Source organism: Dromiciops gliroides, chromosome 6 (genome assembly GCF_019393635.1).
Source record: "Dromiciops gliroides isolate mDroGli1 chromosome 6, mDroGli1.pri, whole genome shotgun sequence".
In the NCBI taxonomy this organism is placed as follows: Eukaryota; Metazoa; Chordata; class Mammalia; order Microbiotheria; family Microbiotheriidae; genus Dromiciops; species Dromiciops gliroides.
In genome coordinates this window covers 21430405-21450748 of record NC_057866.1, presented here as the reverse complement: position 1 = coordinate 21450748, position 20344 = coordinate 21430405, and the positions used below count along the sequence as shown (strand labels likewise).

Sequence of the window (20344 nt, the reverse complement as noted above, 5' to 3'; positions counted from 1 at the left end):
AGCTTCTCCAACATTTATTATTTTCCTTTTTTGTCATATTAGCAAGTCTCTTAGGTGTGAGGTTATACCTCAGAGTTTTGTTTTTTTAAATTTGCATTTCTCTAATCAATAGTGATTTGGAGAATTTTTTTTAATATGGCAATAGATAGATTTGATTTCTTCATCTGAAAACTGTTAATATCCTTTGACTAATTCTCAATTGGGAAATGACCTGTATTCTTATAAATTTGATGTAGTTCCCTATGCATTTTAGAAATGAGGCCTCTATTATAAATACTGGCAGTCAAAAATTATTTCCCAACTTTCTGCTTCCTTTCTAATTTTGGTTTCATTACTTCTTATATCTTCCCCTTATGTTAGACTCATATTAATAAAAGTCACAAGGAAAACAAATTTCAAAAACAAAACATATTTTGTTAGGAGAAACTAGAACAAGACAATTTTCCATTTAACATAGTACCAATCTTGTTGATTATTTGGACCATTTCAATGAATGTCTTTTAAATTTCTCATATTCATTTATTTTTGGATGAAAAGTATTATTATTTCACTGTCAACAATAGAATATGTAAGCATAAAATTCTATTTAGGGATTAATCTCTATTTCCTGATGCCTTGATTGTCTTAAAGTAATTCAATGATTCATAACCATCATCATCATCAACTCAGTATTTCAAAACTCCTTAATTTTCAGAAAGCAATTTATATGTTAAGTCATTTGATCTTCACAAGAACTCTAAGGAAGGTACTATTATTATGCTAATTTTACAATAGATGAAACTGAAGCAAAGAGAATTTAAGTGACTTGAAGAGGGCTTCATAGGTATAAAGTCTCTGAGGTAGAATTGAAATCAGGTCCTCTTTAACCTGAGTCTAGCCTCTTCACTGCTGTGCCACCAAAAACCAAAACAAAAAATCATAGGTGATCTTTAATTTCTATGGTTGATGAAGGTCACTGTCCACCTTAAACATTGAGATGGTCAATAATTTGTACAGTTTCAGAGGATATTTAAGCATAATTCTTCTATACTACAGCTCTATAACTCTGTCTCCTATACCATGCTACCTCTCTTTTTGAAAAAGAAAATTTAAAAAGCAACAATTATTTAATTGTTAATATTATTATTTAATATTTTTATTTAAAATAATTGGAACATGATATTTGATTTACAAAGAGAAGGTCATACTTTTTATATTTAAAATATAGCTATCTAACAAAAAAGTCCCCCCTTTAAAAATATTCCTATATTCCCAGGTTTTACATTACATAATAAGCCCTGAGATACAATTTTAGGATGATAGATATAAATATTACATGTCAAGTTGGTTGATTTCCATTGAGATATTAAGAGTAGTTATAACTTCAGTGTAAGAGAAATTGATTAGGTGTTCTCTTCTCTAGAATATCCGGTGCCATACCACATAGACATCATATGACATTAAATTCTGTCTGTAGCAAGACTTTACAAATATTATTCAAAATAAGAACTTAGCAACTTTGTTCGAACAATCAATTGTTCTCAACATTTTCATGTAAGAATTATTTAATTGAATTGAATTGATATTTACCTGATGAACCATGATACTCTTTCAAAAAGTTTTGGTTTCTTTTTCTATTTTCTGTTCTTATTTATTTTTATATTATGTTTATTTTTATTTCTAAATCTTCTTCCTCCATGCAGCCCTAGTGAAAGGTCAAGAAATGGGAAGTGCATAGCACATATGAAATCATTCAAAACATATTACTATATAAGACAAATTACAGAGAAAAAAAAGCAGGGAAATAAAGAGAAAATATGCTTCAGTCTACAAAAAAATCCATTAATTGTCTATCTGGATGTGGATAGCTTTTTTCATCAAATCATGATGGTCTTAAAGAAATAGTTCCAAGAACACAACAAGAAAAATGGAGTTTCTGATGCTGATTACAGAAATCTTTTATTTTTCCTCACATATTCAAGATCTGTCTATTAACCTCAAAAATGTTTTAGGAATTTAACAATATTTTATACTTTCTCTAAAGAACCATCATTAAGTGGCTAGGGCATCCATTACCTTCTTGCTAAACATCACTTTTCTGTTCCAAAGCTTACTCATGGCATTTTTCATTTCTGCGTTTCTTAGAGTGTAGATCAAGAGATTCAGCATAGGAGTAATGACAGTAAAAAAGACAATTAGAAATTTATCAATAGGGAAGGTACAGACAGATCTAACATACATGAAAATACAAAGAACAAAGAATAAGACAACAACTGTGATGTGGGAGACACAAGTAGAAAGGGCTTTTTGTCAACCTTCCAGTCTTTGACTTTTCAAAGAATGTAAAATCACCCCATAGGACATAAGCAATAATAAAAAAGATAATTGTACATATTGCTCCCTCATGGGCAACCACCGAAATGCCAATTATATGGGTATCTATACAGGAAAGTTCCAATAAAGGATACATGTCACAAATGAAGTGATCGATTATATTAGATACACAAAATGGAAGTCTAACAATGAAAAGGAGCTGAACTAATGAGTACATGAAACCTCCAATCCAGGACACCACCACTAGGAGAACACATACATGCCATCTCATAATGACTAAGTAATACAAAGGTTTACAGATGGCTACATAGTGATCATAGGCCATAAAAATGAGGAGGAAAATTTCAGCTCCACCAAACAGGTGTTCTAAGAAGAGTTGGGCCATGCAAGCTTGGAAAGAAATGGTTGCTGTTTCATTGAGCATATCTAGGGTCATCTTAGGGACAATGACTGTGGAATAGATGGCATCTATAAAAGACAAGAAGGTAAGAAAGAAGTACATAGGTGAACTCAAGCTCTCACTTCCAGTGACTGTTATAACAATCAGACTGTTGCCTACCATTGTAAAAATGTAGATAATTAAGAACAAAGCAAATAGTATTTTTTGGACCTTAGGATTCTGTGTAAACCCTAGAGAACAAACTCAGTTACAATGCTTCTGTTTTTCATGTCGATTTTTTTTGGAGTGGTGATGGAGAGTAAGTCTTTATTGGATATAGCACCAAACATGTACTTAAGAGAGCCTTGAGTTCAGTTCTGATATTTGGTCTTTTCTGTGGATGACCTCCTTAAACTTTATGGGCATCAGTTTCTTCACCAGGAATACTAGTCATAATAGTGAAGCATTACCTGCTTCATAGAGCTTTGATAAGGTATAAAGGAAAGAAGACTTGATGAATGTTCCTTTTGAAAAAATTAATCTTCCATAGAAATTTACTTATTCTGTAGTTCTAGCCATTAGATTTTTACCTATAAAGATAATTATGAAAAATAAATTTTTCATTGACAACTTTTTTTGTTATTGTTGCTGTTTTGGTGAGGCAATTGGGGTTAAGTGACTTGCCTAGGGTCACACAGCTAGTAAGTGTAAAGTGTCTGTGGCACATTTGAACTCAGTTCCTCCTGAATCCAATGTTCTATCGACTGCACCACCTAGCTGCCCCTATTGACAACTTTTTATCACTTTAATTTCTCAATATATCCCTCCCAACATATGAAAGTATATCAAATATGCTTTACTCATAATTTCTCTTCTTGATAAAGTACATTTTCTCAAGTATTTCCTGTGTCAAGTTTGATCATTATAATTATATTGCATCTACCCCCCATTTAGAAGAATTGTTACAGGAGACAAGCATATCAGAGAAAGGAGTTAGAAAATACTTTTTTCCCACTCTAAATTGAACATACAGATTTCTTTTTGTTTCTTTGTGTTTGTTTTTTAATCATAAGAGTATTTTATTATTTTCCAGTTACACATAAAGATAGTTTTCAACATTTGTTTTCTTAAGATTTTTAGTTCCAAATATTTCTCCCTCCCTTCCTTACCTCCTTCCCCAGAACAGTATCTTTTTGCCAAGAAATCCCCAAATGGAATCACAAAGCATTAGATATTACCAATGAGACTTAATAAAAACTCTATGTTTCCCAAGTTGATTTAAAAAATAAGGATTCTTTATATGACAGACTTTAGCGACTGTATTATAAAAGTTAAGCAAAATATCTGTTTAATATTTTTAAACCCTTTTTAAAAAAATTTCCAGGTACAGATCAGTGTATAGAAAAGTGGACCTGGAATTTGGGAGTAGGGAAGAAACTTGCACCTGTGCATAGTCACATCCCTCCAGGAACCATTAAAGGCTCTCTGGGATCAGAAACATAGGAGAATCACATGCTAACCCATATCATCAATATTGGGCCTTATCAACTGGAGATGGCAAGAATCAGCAAAAGGGTTTCCATGGAAGCATATGGTAGAATCAGACCTGTCCTTGAAACAGAAGGGGAGTCTGTTGACAATGTTCTCAACCTATTACTTCCATAGAGCAGAGGGGATTTTAATTTCTTAGGCTTTATGATCTCAGGTTTCAGCTTTGTAGTTATAGAAAGAAGTCTTTGACAAATTCAGGCTTTGGCAATTGGTTCAAAAGTGCTTCTACAATCAATTGCCAGTTTCTTGGGTATTTCTTGGGACAGAAAATATGTTCCTGATAAGCATATCTCTTTAAGAAACAAGAATATTGTTAACCAGGCCCCTAAACTATAGGGCAAGTAAAGGCCAAAAAATGTGTTCAGAAAAGCAAAAAGAACTGTCTTTTGTTTCTCTTTATTATTGTTTGAAATTCAGACCGGACAGCTCCATATAGACTATCAACAAAGGATTCTGCCTTCTGCATCAGAATACAAAATAACAGGGTGCCCTATGAGTTAGTAGATTATGTAAGCTCCTATGGGATAATTCAGGATTCACCAAAGTGTCACAGTATTGCATGAATTCAATTACTTATAAAGGATCCTACTAGTAGCACTTCATCTGTTTTGTGTATCTGTTTATGAGCAGAAAGAGATTGGAATAATTTGTATTTTTTTATATTTCTTTAGGTGTCTTTTTGAGTTGTTTGTGTCTTATAATTACATTTTCCCCATTTTCTCAGCCACTAAGTAAAGGCTGTTCACACAATATATGAATTTATTAGCTAGACTGTTTAGGTATGAAGGAAGATAGTTTTTTGCCTTTATTTGCAGAACCCTAGAAGTGAGCTATTTTTGAGATTTTCAAAAGAAAACATGGGATTTGGGGAAGAATATGCTAGAGAAATGTAATTTTATTTTGGGCTTAGCCTCTCCCCAATTAGATCTAGTTATCATGAGCCCAGGCTTTGGCTGTCTATATCCAGGATTACATCGTGTGTGTGTGTGTGTGTGTGTGTGTGTGTGTGTATGTTTCCTATTCTAATACTTTTCCATCTCTAATAGTTATCTTTGTTAAAGGAGGAATAGCTGCTTCTTCCTCAGATGATCTGCTTCCTTTTTCTTCAGGAAAAATCTGATTTTCCTCCCTTAGTGTCAATGGTCCAGTTCCCTTTTCTCCTATATGTGCCTTTCCTTACACCTTTCTCCAGTAGACTGACAACAGGTAGGATTCCCCATCATTCTCTTCATAATTTAAAAAAATTTCTTTGTTGCATTGTTTTGTTCTGTTTTCACGTTAAAGTTCCCTTTCTAGTTTCTGCAATAGGAATATGTCATTCCTCCCACAGAGGAACCTTCTACATCCATACAAAGTATGGAGTGAGAAACGGATTTGTAAACAAAAATGATGAGATGAAGCAGGCAGGGAGAAAATTCTATGGATGAATTTAAGGACTGAGAGGAAAGTAAAATATACTATACCACTGGAAATTTAACCTAGAAAACTGAAATTGAAACAGGTACCAAAAGTTTTTCGAGGCCTGATAATTAGTACATACCCACTACTTCAACAGTGACAAGTTAGCTATGGAGACAAGCTGTTGGAAGTTCATTGTACTGACAGGACACAATACCTGTTTTTGAACCTTAGTTAGTGCTAGATCCTATGAATATTTCCTCATGTTTCAGAAGAAAAGATCTAGGTACCTTACAATTTAAGCATTCAAAAAATGCACCCCACTGGAATCATGATATTAAAAATATGTTCAGGAATGCATTGGATATTTTACCTTCTATTCTTCTGAAGTACAGTTGGAAAGAATATACTTTGCTTTTACTAGAATGCTATGATTTAGAGAAGCCTACGTACTGGGTATCACATTGGATAGAGAGCTGGGCCTGAGTTAGCAAGATTTATTTTCCCGAGTTTAAATTTGGCCTCAAACACTAATTGTATGACCTGGGCAAGTCACTTAACTCTGTTTTCCTCAGTTTCACATCTATAATATGAGCTGGAGAAAGAAATGGCAAACCACCCTGGTAGTTTTGCCAAAAAACAAACAACAACAACAAAACAAAAACAAAAACAAAAAAACCCAAACAGAATCACAAAGAGCTGGACACAGCTAGAATGACTGAGAAACAACAACAGCTATCCTACCTGCATCTAGAAGTTGTAAGCATATAGTGACATAATATGAATATTATGTACTATTATTTTTATTCGTAATTCTTGGCCAAGAGTAAAGAATTATATTTAGATATCCTTTCTTTTCCTGTAAGGACATCATGCTATTAGTCCAAGGTCATGAGACTAGTTCTCAGTAAATACAAGGTTAGAGAGGAAATAAACTAAAGCTAATATGTAGAAGGTTCGAGTAAGTCTAATTGACTAAGCCCACATGGATGACACTGACCACATCTCCAATGACAATTGAGATACTGGGGTGACCCAAAGTGAAGTTGGAACTTCAGGATAGGAAGTGATCCTTCAGAAAACAAAAGAGAGTCTCAGATTTCTCTATCATTTTTTCCCTTTTTTCTTTTCTTTCTTTCTTTTTTTTTTTTTGTGTGTGAGGCAATTGGGGTTAAGTGACTTGCCCAAGGTCAAACAGCTAGCAAGTGTCAAGTGTCTGAGGCTGAATCTGAACTCAGATCCTCCTGACTCCAGGGCCTGTTCTTTATCCACTGTGCCACCTAGCTGCCTCTATCATTTCTTTTCAGTGAGATAGACCACATCACTCCCCAAATAAGATTGAAAGTCCCTTTAAGTAACAAAACCTTCTAGTTAAATATCTAGGTTAATGACCCAAAATATCACATGATTGGTAGATTTCATACTGCAAGGGAGACCAGAAATATAAAGTGAAGGATGTGTGTCATTTAAAATATTGGGGAGCTAGCCTGTTTCTGTCTAAATTATTGGGGAACTAGGCTAGGGTTTCTAAGATATTTCTTCTTATAAATTAATGGCTATGGGACCCATTTAGGTAATAAGCATTTATTAAATCATATTAAATGTTAGGAGAGCATTGACCACATTTAACACAAGCTAAAAACCACCATATTGTCTCTAAGAGAGAGCACATGACTCCAAGGAGTTTTCAGAAGTCCTACATTCCTAGAGAGTGGGCTACTGGACAGCCACCCTCACCTAGTGTGCCATCCAGACTGGCCTTCACCTTATGATCTTAGTCGCTTTTCCTCTTCCAAATAGAGGTGGCTCTTACACACTGATCAAAGTTAATTGGCTAGAATCATTCAATACCCTTGGTTGACCTGAGGGTGGTCCACATTAAAATGAGCTTTACCTATGACCTAATGATGCAATGACCTCATGGGGAAGTGTGCAAAAAAGATCATTTCTAAAGGGCAAGGCAGGTGAAGTCCAGGTGTGGCTAATCTCATCTAATCAATTTCCATTTCTATTGATCCAATCATGGGCTCCTAGGCTGGTGCCAAAAGGTATTAACTAAAGTTTCTGAAGTGGGGTCCCTGGGTTACCCCCAAAACCCACGATTAATAATTATTTTCTCACAGTTGAAAAATTATAACAAGAGTGGCCCCAAGGAAGTCACATGAGAATGTACTTCCACCTTGTTTCTATGCAAAGGTAGGCGGTAACTAAGTATAGTACCTATGTTTTTAGACTTTTTTTGAAATATTAACTGGATTCTTTTTTATTTGGTTTCCCTTTTCCCTCATATTTTCTCCTTTAAATTAGTATTTGTTATTTGGACTAGCTCTCTAGGAAAAATTAGGGGAAAGGAAAATCGTTGAAATTGTCATGATGCCAGAAAAAAAAATAGATAGCTTTAAAATTTTATCTAAACAAATAAATTCTAGTTGCCTATTGAATATGTAAGTAATAATAAAATAAAATAAATTGCCTCATTGACTTAAAGAAGTAGTTATTTTCCTAGGGTCTCCTAGCTAGTATTGGTGTGTGATTCAAACAGGTCTTTCTAACCCCAATCCAGAAATTTGTAGATGAGATGGATGCTCACAGAAGAATTCAGGATGCAATGGAAAATCTGTATTCCATATATAACATTGTGGGCACTTCAAGGGCAAGGGCTGTCTTTTGCCTATTTTTCTTTTCCCAGAACTGAGCGCAGAGCTGAAACAAAGTTGGAAGTTAAGAAATATTTGTTGACATACTTACAATACCCTGCCTCTGGGTGACAGAACCATATATTTCCCTGAGCACAGCTTACCAGCCATCCCTGCTGTGAGAAGTCTCATAAGCTGATCTGAGAAATATTATTTCCAGGCATTTCCAACTAGATGGCTAAGTAGATTGAGGGCTGGGCATGCAGTCAGGAAAATTCAAGTTCAAATCCAGCTTCAGACACTTACTAGTTATGACCCTGGGTAAGTCACTTAATTTCTTGTTGTCTTATTCTACTGGAGAAGGAAATGGGAAAATACTCAAGTATCTTTGACAAGAAAACCCCAAAACTGCCCAGTGTCATGCAGGAGTGCTAAGGTTCATGGGGTCATGAAGAGTGGGACATGACTGAAAAAAAAATCCTGTTTTTTCTCTCATTTATTAAAAGGAAGGCAAGCTGTGTGGACTACAGGGGGAGATGCAAAGAAGAGATCCAACTGGGACTAACAGAAAGATGTAATCAAGGAGACCCAGGATAAAAAAAACTGATCAGAACACTCAATGTACATACACTAGGCCCCTCATTACCAACCAGATCTCAAAAATCCCTGTTTTGGCCTCCTAGGAACCCTATTTCATCCTCTCTTGTCCCTTTCCTCATCAGACACAGAAATAGTTTCTGTCTCTGTTGTGCACAGGTGCTGTTGTGGAGATTGCAATTAATCAATAATCATTGATGATAGGGATTTGCACCTGAGACCAATGTTAGCTTCTTTTGACACAATTCTCATTCCCTATGCAGACTTGTCATTTCTCCTACAGATGACATGAAAATCACAGGTCTAGGAGGAGATGAACTTAGTCATACCCATCCCTATATCTGCAGCTCCAGCCCTGCTTACTCTGCACATACACACATCCATTTCTGAAGCTCAACCCATTCCTCTTGTAGCAGAGACCAGCTTGGTGAGTACCTTTATTTCTTAGCCTCAGAAATTGAGAAGAGTTGGGAAAGAACCCCTTCCAACAGACGGCTATGTTCCTAAATCTTTGGGTGCTAGAAATAAAGCAGGAAGCTTATAGAAGCTTTCTGCACAGACCTGGTGCTCTCTCTGGGAATTAAGAGGGAGAAAAGGATGTGGTACATACTATGGGGTCAAAACAGATGCAGCTTCTTTTTGTTTGTCTCCATGTCTGGGGGCCCAATCTATACTGTGTCAGGAAAATGAGTGTAGGCTCAAATGCATGTAATGCTGCCCTGTATGCTGTCCAACTACAGCCCAAGAAAGTGCTACCTATTCATAGACTATGGATCATGGATGGTGAAACCAAGCTGGGGCTGGGGGAGGGAAGACTGAGATTGGGAGGTGTCATTATTATGTCTGAGTCCAGCCTGATGAGTAGGACTTACTCAGCTTTACTTAAAACAGCCTCTGTAGATGGAGAAAGAAGGAGCACAACATTGAACCACCTCATAGAATCAGCTCAGGGTTTTGACTGGATTGGTGGGTTTGAAGGAGAATATGACCTTGAAGACATCAGTTTTGGATCTAAGGGGTGGGTGGGCGATATAACTTCAAAGTTCATGCTATCTCTAAATCTTAGATCCCTTAGAGCTACAACCAGATTCCTTCCCCTAGAGAAGGACCTCAAGGCTTTGCCCCACTTTTCCTTTGCCATTATATAGAATGAGCCCAAGCAAGTCACACCACCCTGTCCTCCACCCCTCACCCATTTTGTTGAGACTGTTTGTTTAGACAAGTCATAGTTGGTAGTCCCTGGGGGGGCGGGGCTGGGCGAAACTACCAAATCTATTGAAAACCTTCATATGCTCTCTTTGAAAGTATTTTAAAGTGAAGGATGGACAGAGGCCACCTAGGTATCTATTTCACTTTTTTTTTTTCTTTTTGGTGAGGCAATTGGGGTTAAGTGACTTGCCCAGGGTCACACAGCCAGTAAGTGTTAAGTGTCTTGAGTCTGGATTTGAATTCAGGTCCTCCTGACTCCAGGGTTGGTGCTCGAACCACTGCACCACCTAGCTGCCCCTCTCTTTCACTTCTTAAGTGATCATCCTGTGGAATTTGTAAATGGGACTTGATTGAAGATCTAGAAATCTCTTGTGCTTGGGGAGAAGAATAGCACAAAGTAAGTCATCAGTCAAACATGGCCAGTGTATTGATTATCACTTTAGCCACTTAGAATCTCTGATTTCCTTCAATATTTAGCCCAAGTGTCACATTCTGCAGGAGGCCTTTCCTGTTCTTCTCTTTTAAAGTTAATTTGCATATACCCCATTTGTATCTTTGAGTCATCTCTTTTGATGTTGGGCTTCCCAAAAGAAATTAAGCTTTTGGAGAACATCAATTCTTTGTGACCTGCTTGAAATGGTGTCTGGCACATATTAAGAATTTAATAAATGCTTGTTGATTGACTGAGAAACTACCATTTGTTAACACTTTATATGCATAGCACTGTACTGAGATTTTAGGGAGATAGCAAGTTTAGCTGAAACTCAGTCGTGCCTTTTACTGACTTGACAACCTAAGTACAGGGCAGAAAGAGATATGTAAATCTACTGCTAAGCAGAATAAAAGAACAGGAGACAGAAAATGTAGTCTATATGTGAGAACCTAGAAAGGAAAAATAGATGATCTATTTAATAAGAAGATATCTCCCTATTGTTCTAAAATTTACAAAGTCATTCCCTCCCAACAGTGCTGTGAGGCAGAACCTACATGTGTTATTATCTTCACTTGCTGCTGACTGAAGGGAAAGACAAAAAACTGATTTGTTTGAAATATGAGCGATCAGGCAACGGTGTAAATTTTCATGGTCTGTGCAGGAAGTAGAAAACAGGTCTTATTTTCTGTAGTAAAAAGGAAGGACTAGGGGCCCTTTAATTCATCATGTCAGAGTGCTAAGGCTCCCTAGGAAAATGAGGGTACTTATAGTATTTCTATAGCTGAACTGTTTCTGGGAAATTTAACTCTTTCATAATATTTTTATTGAGCATCTGCTATATGCAAAGCATTTTGGGACATGCTAAGAAGATGGTCCTTATCCAAAGATGCTCACAGGCCCATTGTGGAAGGAGCGAAGAAACAAATGAGGATGGGTTGAAAATGCATTGTTATGTAACCAAATCAATTAGTTGGCATACTGGATAGGGTGCTGAATTTAGATACTGGAAGAATTCAGTTAGGAACTGCCTCAGACACGTACTCTCTGAGTGACATTAGACATCACTTAAACTGCTTCAGCTTTAGTTTTTTTAATGTATAAAATGGATATAATTGCACCTATTTATTAAGGTTTTCTCACTTGAATGCAATCATACAAGTAAGTGTTTTGTAAGTTTAAAGTGCTTTAAAAATGTTCATATTAAGTATATAGTTATTCTTGTTGTTAAACTTTCTAAGAAAACCATGAAAACAAAACCAAACAAAATACTTTAACCAAAAGCAATACCTGTTTAGCTGCCAAATCACCATTATAAAGGATAATAGCTTAACAAGTCTGAGAGGATTTTTGGTTCCCACCCCTACCCACTCCAGTTTCTACTTTTTAGCTTGCTCTTTGACCATGAATCCTCAAATTCTTCCATCTTCCAGGGCTCTCAGTTGTATTTCCTTTAGGCTACCTGGGGTTGACTTTCTCAAGATTAAAGGTAAAAATTTTCTGGGGTCTCATTTTGGATTTGAACCCACATTCTCTGACTCCAGGGTTCGTGTTCTTTTTATTGTACCACATAGTCTCTGCAGATAAAGATGACAAAGATAGACCTAGGGACAGATAAGGATCTATCTTATCTCTAGGTCAATATACACATCTATATTCTTCTTTTTATTGATATACACTATATAACTACATATATATGTATGTGTATATATACAATCATATATGTATATATGCATGTATGTATTTGTATTCCCCCAAAACTTCAAAAGTTGCTTTTATGGGTGGAAAAATTCCTCAAAAATTCTCTCTCTCTCTCTCTCTCAAAGTTTGTTGAAAATTTAGACTAAGGTAGAATCGCCTGTCACTGTCACTTTGGCAGCATCAATGATGACAACATGCTAGTCCAGTCCCTTATTCCCCCATATGTGAACTGTTGCAGTAACTTCGTGGTTGGTCTCAATGTCATATGTCTCTCTAAACTTCAGTCTACTCCATTCAGGTGTCTAATTAATCTTCCTAAAGCAGCACTCTATTCATGTCACATACACACATCCTCATTTAACATATTCAATAGTTATCTGTTGCCTCCTGATAAAATATAAAATCCTGTTTTGTTTCTAAAGCCTTCTATAACCTGGTTGTGCCCTACCTTTCCCATTTTACACACATACACACACACACACACACACACACACACAGACACACTGAGTGACATCAGCCTCCTTCCATTTCCTCAGACTATATATTAAATTTCCTGATTCTGAGCTTTTGCATTTGTTGCCCCCCTGCCTGTAAGCCATCTCTGCTCATCTCTTGTTCCTAGCTTCCCTATTTGACTTTGTCTAAACTTAAATCCAACTTTCTTCAAGAAGCTTTTCCTATCACCCTCAATGCTAATGCCTTGTCTCTATTGATTATCCCCAATTTATCTTGCAAATATTCTTATTTCTGTAGCATTTTATATGTCTCTCAAAGAAGACTGTAAGTACCTGAAGAAGAGGAACTGTTTTATATCTTGCTTTAAATACCCAGGGCCTAGCACCATGTCAGGTGTACTGAAACTGCTTAAGCAATGTTTATTGACTGGCTGACAGATATAGATATCAGTAGTATATCTGGTTAAGTTCTTCAACTTGCCAAGATCCTCCTCAATTTTTTTTATGAGTTCCCTCACTCTTCCATCAAGATCTAGCCTGAACCACAGTGCTATCATTCAGTATCACTTGTTCTTATCGCCATAGGTGAGAAAATGATACTTCTTCATGAATTAAAAAAGATTCTTCAAATAGGATATCTTCCCAGACAGATCTTGCAAGTGTCCTCTTCATGTCAATTTTATGTATTTGGGACCCCAGGGAGCAAGCACATGCCCTAGCTACTTTTAAAGTTGTTAGATTTCTATTTGGAAACTGGAAACATTTCCCCAACATACTTAGATTCACCCTAGAATAATTTGGAATAATGGACAGGAATCCTCAAACAAAGTATGCATGTTGCATACATCACTAATAGTTCCTTCCAAACTATGGGAGTAAATAGCTTGTCTTTTCCTACAGTGAAGTTCATGTAACAAGATGAATTATGGAACAAACTCCTGCTTTCTTTGCTTTTTTTCATGCAAAAATCAGCAAGATTTCAAAAATACTAAGATGTACAAGCTTGTTTTTTTTCATGACAGTGGTAATGATTATATTGGTAGTGGCATGTATAAAGATAATGATTTGTTTTCTATCATTCCTTTACTTAAAATATAATTTCCTTGTTTATATCTACTGATATTGTGATATTTTAAAGTTTATATTGTTTGAAATAATTCTTACATATATTACTTTTCCTGTTTTTGGCATTTACTTAAAACTGAGTAAATTTTGTCCCAGAATTTCATTTTCATTATTTTTTGTTGGTTTGTTCATTTCATTTTGCTTTATTTTTATTCTTAAAATGTTTCTTTTATATGAAAGAGCTTTTTAGGTTTTATTCTTATGCATCAAAATGCATTTCTAAAAATCACAAAACAAAATAGATACTGGAATAAACATAGAATATTTTCACATTTCTTCTTTCAGAGGTAAACATATCTAACAGGAAGAATAAAAGGAGAAGAAATATATACCTTAAACTGTTGTGGAATGTACATCTGAAAGCAATCTGAATGTGAATATTAATGTATATATGTATGTGTTTATATGTATATTTATATATGCATAAATATGTGCACATATTCACAAATGTTCATGTACATATGCACACTTGTATATAATATTTATTCGTATGTTGGTATGTGTGGACACACATTAATATGTTCAATTACATGTTTAGCTATCAGGGATATTCAGATACATAATCACATGTCTATATGTACATATATGTATGTGTATTATATAGACACATGTATACACTCATAATTTTTCATTTATATTGCTATATTTAAAAAATGTGTTTCAATAGGTATATGCATGTAATATCCACATTTATGCAGATGTACATATTAATATCCCATGCATTTTACACATGTATATATATATATATGTATATATATATGTTGATTGATAAATAGAAGATATATGTAGACATAGAAAAAGAGACAGAAAGGGAGAAACAGAGAAAGAGGCAAAGATAGAGATATCAGAACCACATGGTACTGTTAGAAAAACCAAACATGCGCTAAGGCCCAAATAAAATATAAGTAATTATGCATATATAGCAACATTATACACATCCTTTATAGATAATAAAATAATACTGAGAATAAAATCAAAAGATTCAGGTCTCAGTGGAAGCAATAATGCTTTCCCAAATAATCATAAGGTCAAAGAAATTTTTTTTTTGTATTTCAAATACAAACACTTTTTTGAAAGAAAATATGACTGAGACAATAGACCAAAATACAGAGGATATTGTCATAGCAGTATTCAGAAGAAACACATGAAATTCTTGAGAATATGTATTGATAAAGAACAGATTAAAAACTGGATTTTCCAGAGAAAATGGGAAAATTAGCAAACCAATAAAATGAGCACAAGGAAGGAAATCTTGAAATTAGAGGCAATATAGATAAAATAGGAAACTAAAAAACTACAGAGGAAAGAAATCTGAGCTCTTAGATACTGGATCTGAACTTGAAGTTCAAACCGAAAAGTATCAATGTTTTTACAGTTTGCATTGGCCCTAGACAGAATTCATTCCAAAATCTTAGAATAGAGCTTTCAGCATTCAAGAATTTATCATTTCATCATTAAATGTGGAGTATTTCTCAAAAACCATAAATCTTGGCAAAAAAAAAAATAAAAAAAGGAAATGAAGTAGAAGTCCTCCAATGTTGAGAGGAATGGTGACAGGAAGTTGTGGTAAAAAGTTTTAACAGTCGATTAGATAATGGAGGGACACCAGTTTTTTTTTAGGACCACCCTTTTGGGGAGGAGACCAACAGCATGAGCTACGAACACCAGTCCGCCTGCGACGCACGCCAGATTGCCTGCTGAGCACTTGACTTCCGGGGTGAGAGCTTAAAAGGCAAGGAGAGAATGGAAGTGGGCCTTTTTTCCTGCTCTGCTGGTCTCCTGGCTGCGCTGCACAGACAGACGCAGACTGGAGTTTGACTCCAGCCCGGCTCTTCGTTGACAGCACGCGCTTGACTCGGTCTCTCTCCCCAAAGGTGGCATTGGGTTTTGGTGAGTTTTATACAGAATATAGACTAAGCCTAGACTTAAGACGATTTGTATTATATTTCTACTTTCCTATCCTTCTAATCAACATCACCTTGTGACTACCATACAATAAAAGGTCTATCTAGAAAACCAGAAGCTTCTTCCATTTACTAGTCTGGGAGATAAATTAAGGGAAAGGTTAAGTAGGGTAGATTTATGATCTAATATCCAATTTTAGTCTCACAAAGTAAAGATTTGCTATGGAAAAGTAAAAACAAGAAACAAACAAAAAAACCAGAATTTACATTCAACCATTACAATGATTTATTCATAAGGTTTTAGTTCTTACATTAATGGTGATTGCTTTCTTAGTAACTTCAAATAGTTTTCCTTTACAAAAGTAGTAGAAGCCACCATATGACACTGTGAGTCTTTAGGATTGCTTGAATTTCTGGCTGCTTGCAATATTTTCTCCTTGACCTAGGAGCTCTGCTGCTGCTTATTTAGTCAGTCCCTAGCCTGAATCTGGGTTGGCTAAACTGTGGTGTGTGTTGGCATCATTTGCACTAGATTGTGTTCCACTCTCACCCAGCCATCACAGACCTTTCTTGTCTGCCTTCTAAGTTGCCTTGGGCTGGATATTTTTTATGCCATCCTTTTCTGGGTTCTTCCACTCCAGAATTTGTTTTCAGGTATTATTTAAAGATATTTGGAGGAGTTTTTAGGAGAGCTCCGGCTACTCCCTGTCTTTTTCCCATCATCTTGTCTCTACCCTTCAATGATATATTACTCAGGTCCTTCATTGGTTTATTTTCCATCCTCTATTTTTTAAAAATGTGTCTAGAAATTAATGTGCTACTACAGCTGCAGTCTGATAAAGGAAGAATGTATTGGGCTATCATCTCTCTAGTCATGAATATTATTAATCTTGATAGTTAACCTCAGATTTCAATAGCTTTTTATTGTCCATATCTTTATATGAAAAAGCAAGGAATACACAATGACTTTGCCCTTTGGGCTTTATTTTAATTCTTGTCTTTTCCCCGTCCCTTTATGGTAGAACAGAAGAAACCTCAGGTGAAAAATTGAGGAGTCTTGAACCTCAGAATTACTTGGCTTAGAAATATTACCTGCATTACAATTTAGCCATCAGAAATTGAATTTTGGATGTATATACAAAATATTTCCACTCTAGAGAAAAAGAAGTTGGATACAAAAAAGGGACTAAACTTAAGAGAATTAGGTAGATGAGAAGACCTCTTTTTTCTTAAGTACCTTCAAACTGAGCCTTTGAATCTTCTGAGGTAGAGACTGAATAACTAAAGATGTTTTTTGTACTAGCCCTGGGAAAGGGCTTTTCCCCCCCTGTTCAAAATGGATTTTTGCCTATGAACTTAAAGCTAAATGGGCATGGTGATATCTAGGCTTTCCTTAAGGAAGAGATAACCAAAGATATCAGATAGCCATAGAATTCAGTGGAAAGTAGTAGCTTGAGTATGTAGCAAGCATTACTTGTTGAAAATTTTGTCCCTCTACAAAGTCCAGTATAGAAGATGGAGGAAACTATCAAGTCCATAAGGAAGCAGGCATGATATCAGCAGAATGCATCATTAGAGGCATGCCTTACTCCCCATATGAAATGAACCCTGCCTGATTATATTTCCAATGGTCCTGCATCATTATCTGGGTGAATTATCCACATATAGTTTCTAAATGTGTACCTTCCCATTTGTGCTATTTCTTTCCATTTTGGCTTTTATATTGTATGGATTTTGGGGAAAGTGATCACAAAGTTTAAGTATGAAATACTTTTTGCTAGTTAAAAATATAGATTTGGGGGGGCATATAACCATTGAAGCAAAAACCATGATGGGAGGGGAGGTGGTGGTCAGTGTGTTATAGTTTTTAAGGTATGTGTGTATCTATCTATCTATCTATCTATCTATCTATCTATCTATCTATCTATTGAGATAATAGCTCTTCTCTGAGGACACTGTATAAGGGGAAATAATGTTTCCATAAGTTTCTAATTGAGAGTTATCAACAAGGTCTAAACAGAATTTAGTGTTACATTTCTAATAGAACAAGGACTGCCTTTATTTCAATTCAAGTCACTGGAACTGCCAAGAAGTTTTCTCAAAGATACAAGTGTCTTCCTCTATAAGACTTCAACTTATTGTTGGGGGAGGGTAGGACATGAAAGCAATCTGTATAGATGTACCAATAATTAACAATAATGGAATGAAGATCAATTGTTCAACACTATTTATATCAAAGACGGATGAGGCCACCTAGAATGATAGTTACTTTACATATAACCTGCTTCTCCAGGAAAAAGAATAATAGGAAAAAAAAGGTGTAGGGGAAGAGAAAGTATTATTTTCCTCTTCATTGAATGAAGGTGATGAAGAACAGAATTAGAGTAATTTGGTATTCTGTCAAAAGAAGGACAAATAGGAAAAGACATAGAAAACAAAAACAGTACATGGAAACAATGAGATGTTCTTTGGTGGCATTTATAAAATCCAACTCAGTAATTGTGATAAGATGTCACTATAAAGGAAGGCTATGTACTGCTTTGTAATGTTATAATGATTTTACTCCAGGAAATGAAACCATATATGCTGTACTGAGAACATTTTACATGAAAGAGGGTATCTGCACAATCAATAAACAGAAATTCATTTGTGGAACTAAAAGTTTGGGGCACACAATATAGTTGACATATGATGCTTTCTCTAAGCTCCACAGAGCTGTTCAGATGTTCTTAGTGGTTTGTAGTTTTGGGAAAGATGTTCGACCACTCATAGTCACTGCATTGCTATAGGTAGCATATACGAGGGAACTGATCACATGACACTCACCTATGACTTGCTAAGCATGGAGTACTTTTTAAATGCTCTTTTAAAATAACTGATTAGAAAAGACATTATTTTACAAGTTTACTACATGGGAATATAAATGTCAAGGAATGAGAGGAAAAACAGTGGGAAAAGAGGGACACTGTTAGTGATTTTGCCATTTTGTCCACAGAGGAGACATCACCTCATGTACTATTTCAAAAAATGTTATATTTATATTCTTTTTTTTTGTAATTTAAAAAATAAGTACAAAATGAGAAAAGAAAAATATTGCTATGTACACAGAAGAACATGGGAGATTTAACATAAAACAATAAATTTCCATTTAAACAAAACCAATCTAATAGACTGCACATTGTTTTCAAATCTGCCTAGGTTTTCTTTGCTTCCTAGTTGGTTTTCAATTTTTTTCTTTGCTGCATTCATTTTACTTTTTTTTTTCTTTTCACCTCCCTCCCCCTACCCTAAAGAAGGATGAAATTAAGCATAGATATATACATATGCATCAATATCTATACACATACACATATGCACTCATAAACATAGGTAAGACCATCCTATGCTGAATTTCCATTCATTATCTGTTTCTCTGAAGGTAGACAGCATCTTCTTTCAGAGGTCCAAGTTTTTTCATGCCTTTACAAGTTAGCCAGCTCATCATCTCTTATACCACAGCAGTGTTTGAACCCATTTATATCCTATCAGAGATTTTCTATGAAAGATCTTTCCCACAATTGTATACATTCCTTTTATTTTGGGTTACATAAGTTTTATTTATATAAGAAACTTTTAATTTAATGTAATCAAAATTGTCCATTTTATACTTCAATAATGCTCTCACCTTGTAATATAGTTTAAGGTCTGCTACTTCTGAAGCTATTTCTTTTTCATCTTTTTTTCCTGGTTTCTTTGAAGTTCCTGAACTTTTGTTCTTCCAAATGAACTTTGTTATTATATTTTTCTAACTGAATAAAATAATTTTAGCAATTTAACTAGGATGATTGAGTCTGTAGATTAGATAGACAAAATTATCATTTTAAAAATTATGTTGGCTTTATCTAACCATGGACAATAAATATTACTTCAGTTTTTTGGATCTGAGTTTATTTGTACAAAAATGTTTTATGTTTATCTTTCAATAGTTCTTGTGTCTGTTTCGGCAGGTATATGCTGAGGCACTCAATTTCTTTCTTTCTTTCTTTCCTTTTTGTGTGTGAAGCAATTGGGGTTAAGTGACTTGCCTAGGGTCACACAGCTAGTAATTGGTAAGTGTCTGAGGCCAGATTTGAACTCAGGTCCTCCTGAATCCAGGGCCAGTGCTCTATGCATTGCACCATCTATCTGCCCCCATATTCTTTCAATAAAGTATTTTGGATTCTCTGAAAGCAAGGACATTAGACTACTATATTTTCTTCAACCTCATTTCCAGGACCTTAACCAAAGCACATAATACAAAAGAAAGGAAAACTGAGTTTGGATTCCAATGACTCATTTTCAATTCTATCTCCAATATTTACTAGCTGTATGAAACTGGAAAAGTCATTTAGCATTACTGAGCCTTAGCCTCCTTGATATTATACTCTTAAAATATATCTGTAAAAATGAGAAAATAATATTTACATCACAAATTTCCAGGAGCTGTTATAAAGACAGTGCTTTCTAAAGTAACTTATACTTGGCCTACCTAGGAAGGATCATTGCTACTCATAGTAAGGGTGAAGAGGACATGACATCTCATTGGAAACTAAGTCTAGGATAGTCAGAATTCCATTATTTTTCTCCTCAGGTCACTTTGGATTGGAGAACAATTCTGCATCCAAACA

The 20344-nt window shown here is 35.2% G+C and overlaps 1 pseudogene; it reads right to left on the bottom strand.

Annotated features, from left to right (window-relative positions):
• Positions 1-2031: 2031 nt before the first annotated feature.
• LOC122731923 lies at positions 2032-2982 on the bottom strand (annotated as a pseudogene).
• Positions 2983-20344: the final 17362 nt, after the last annotated feature.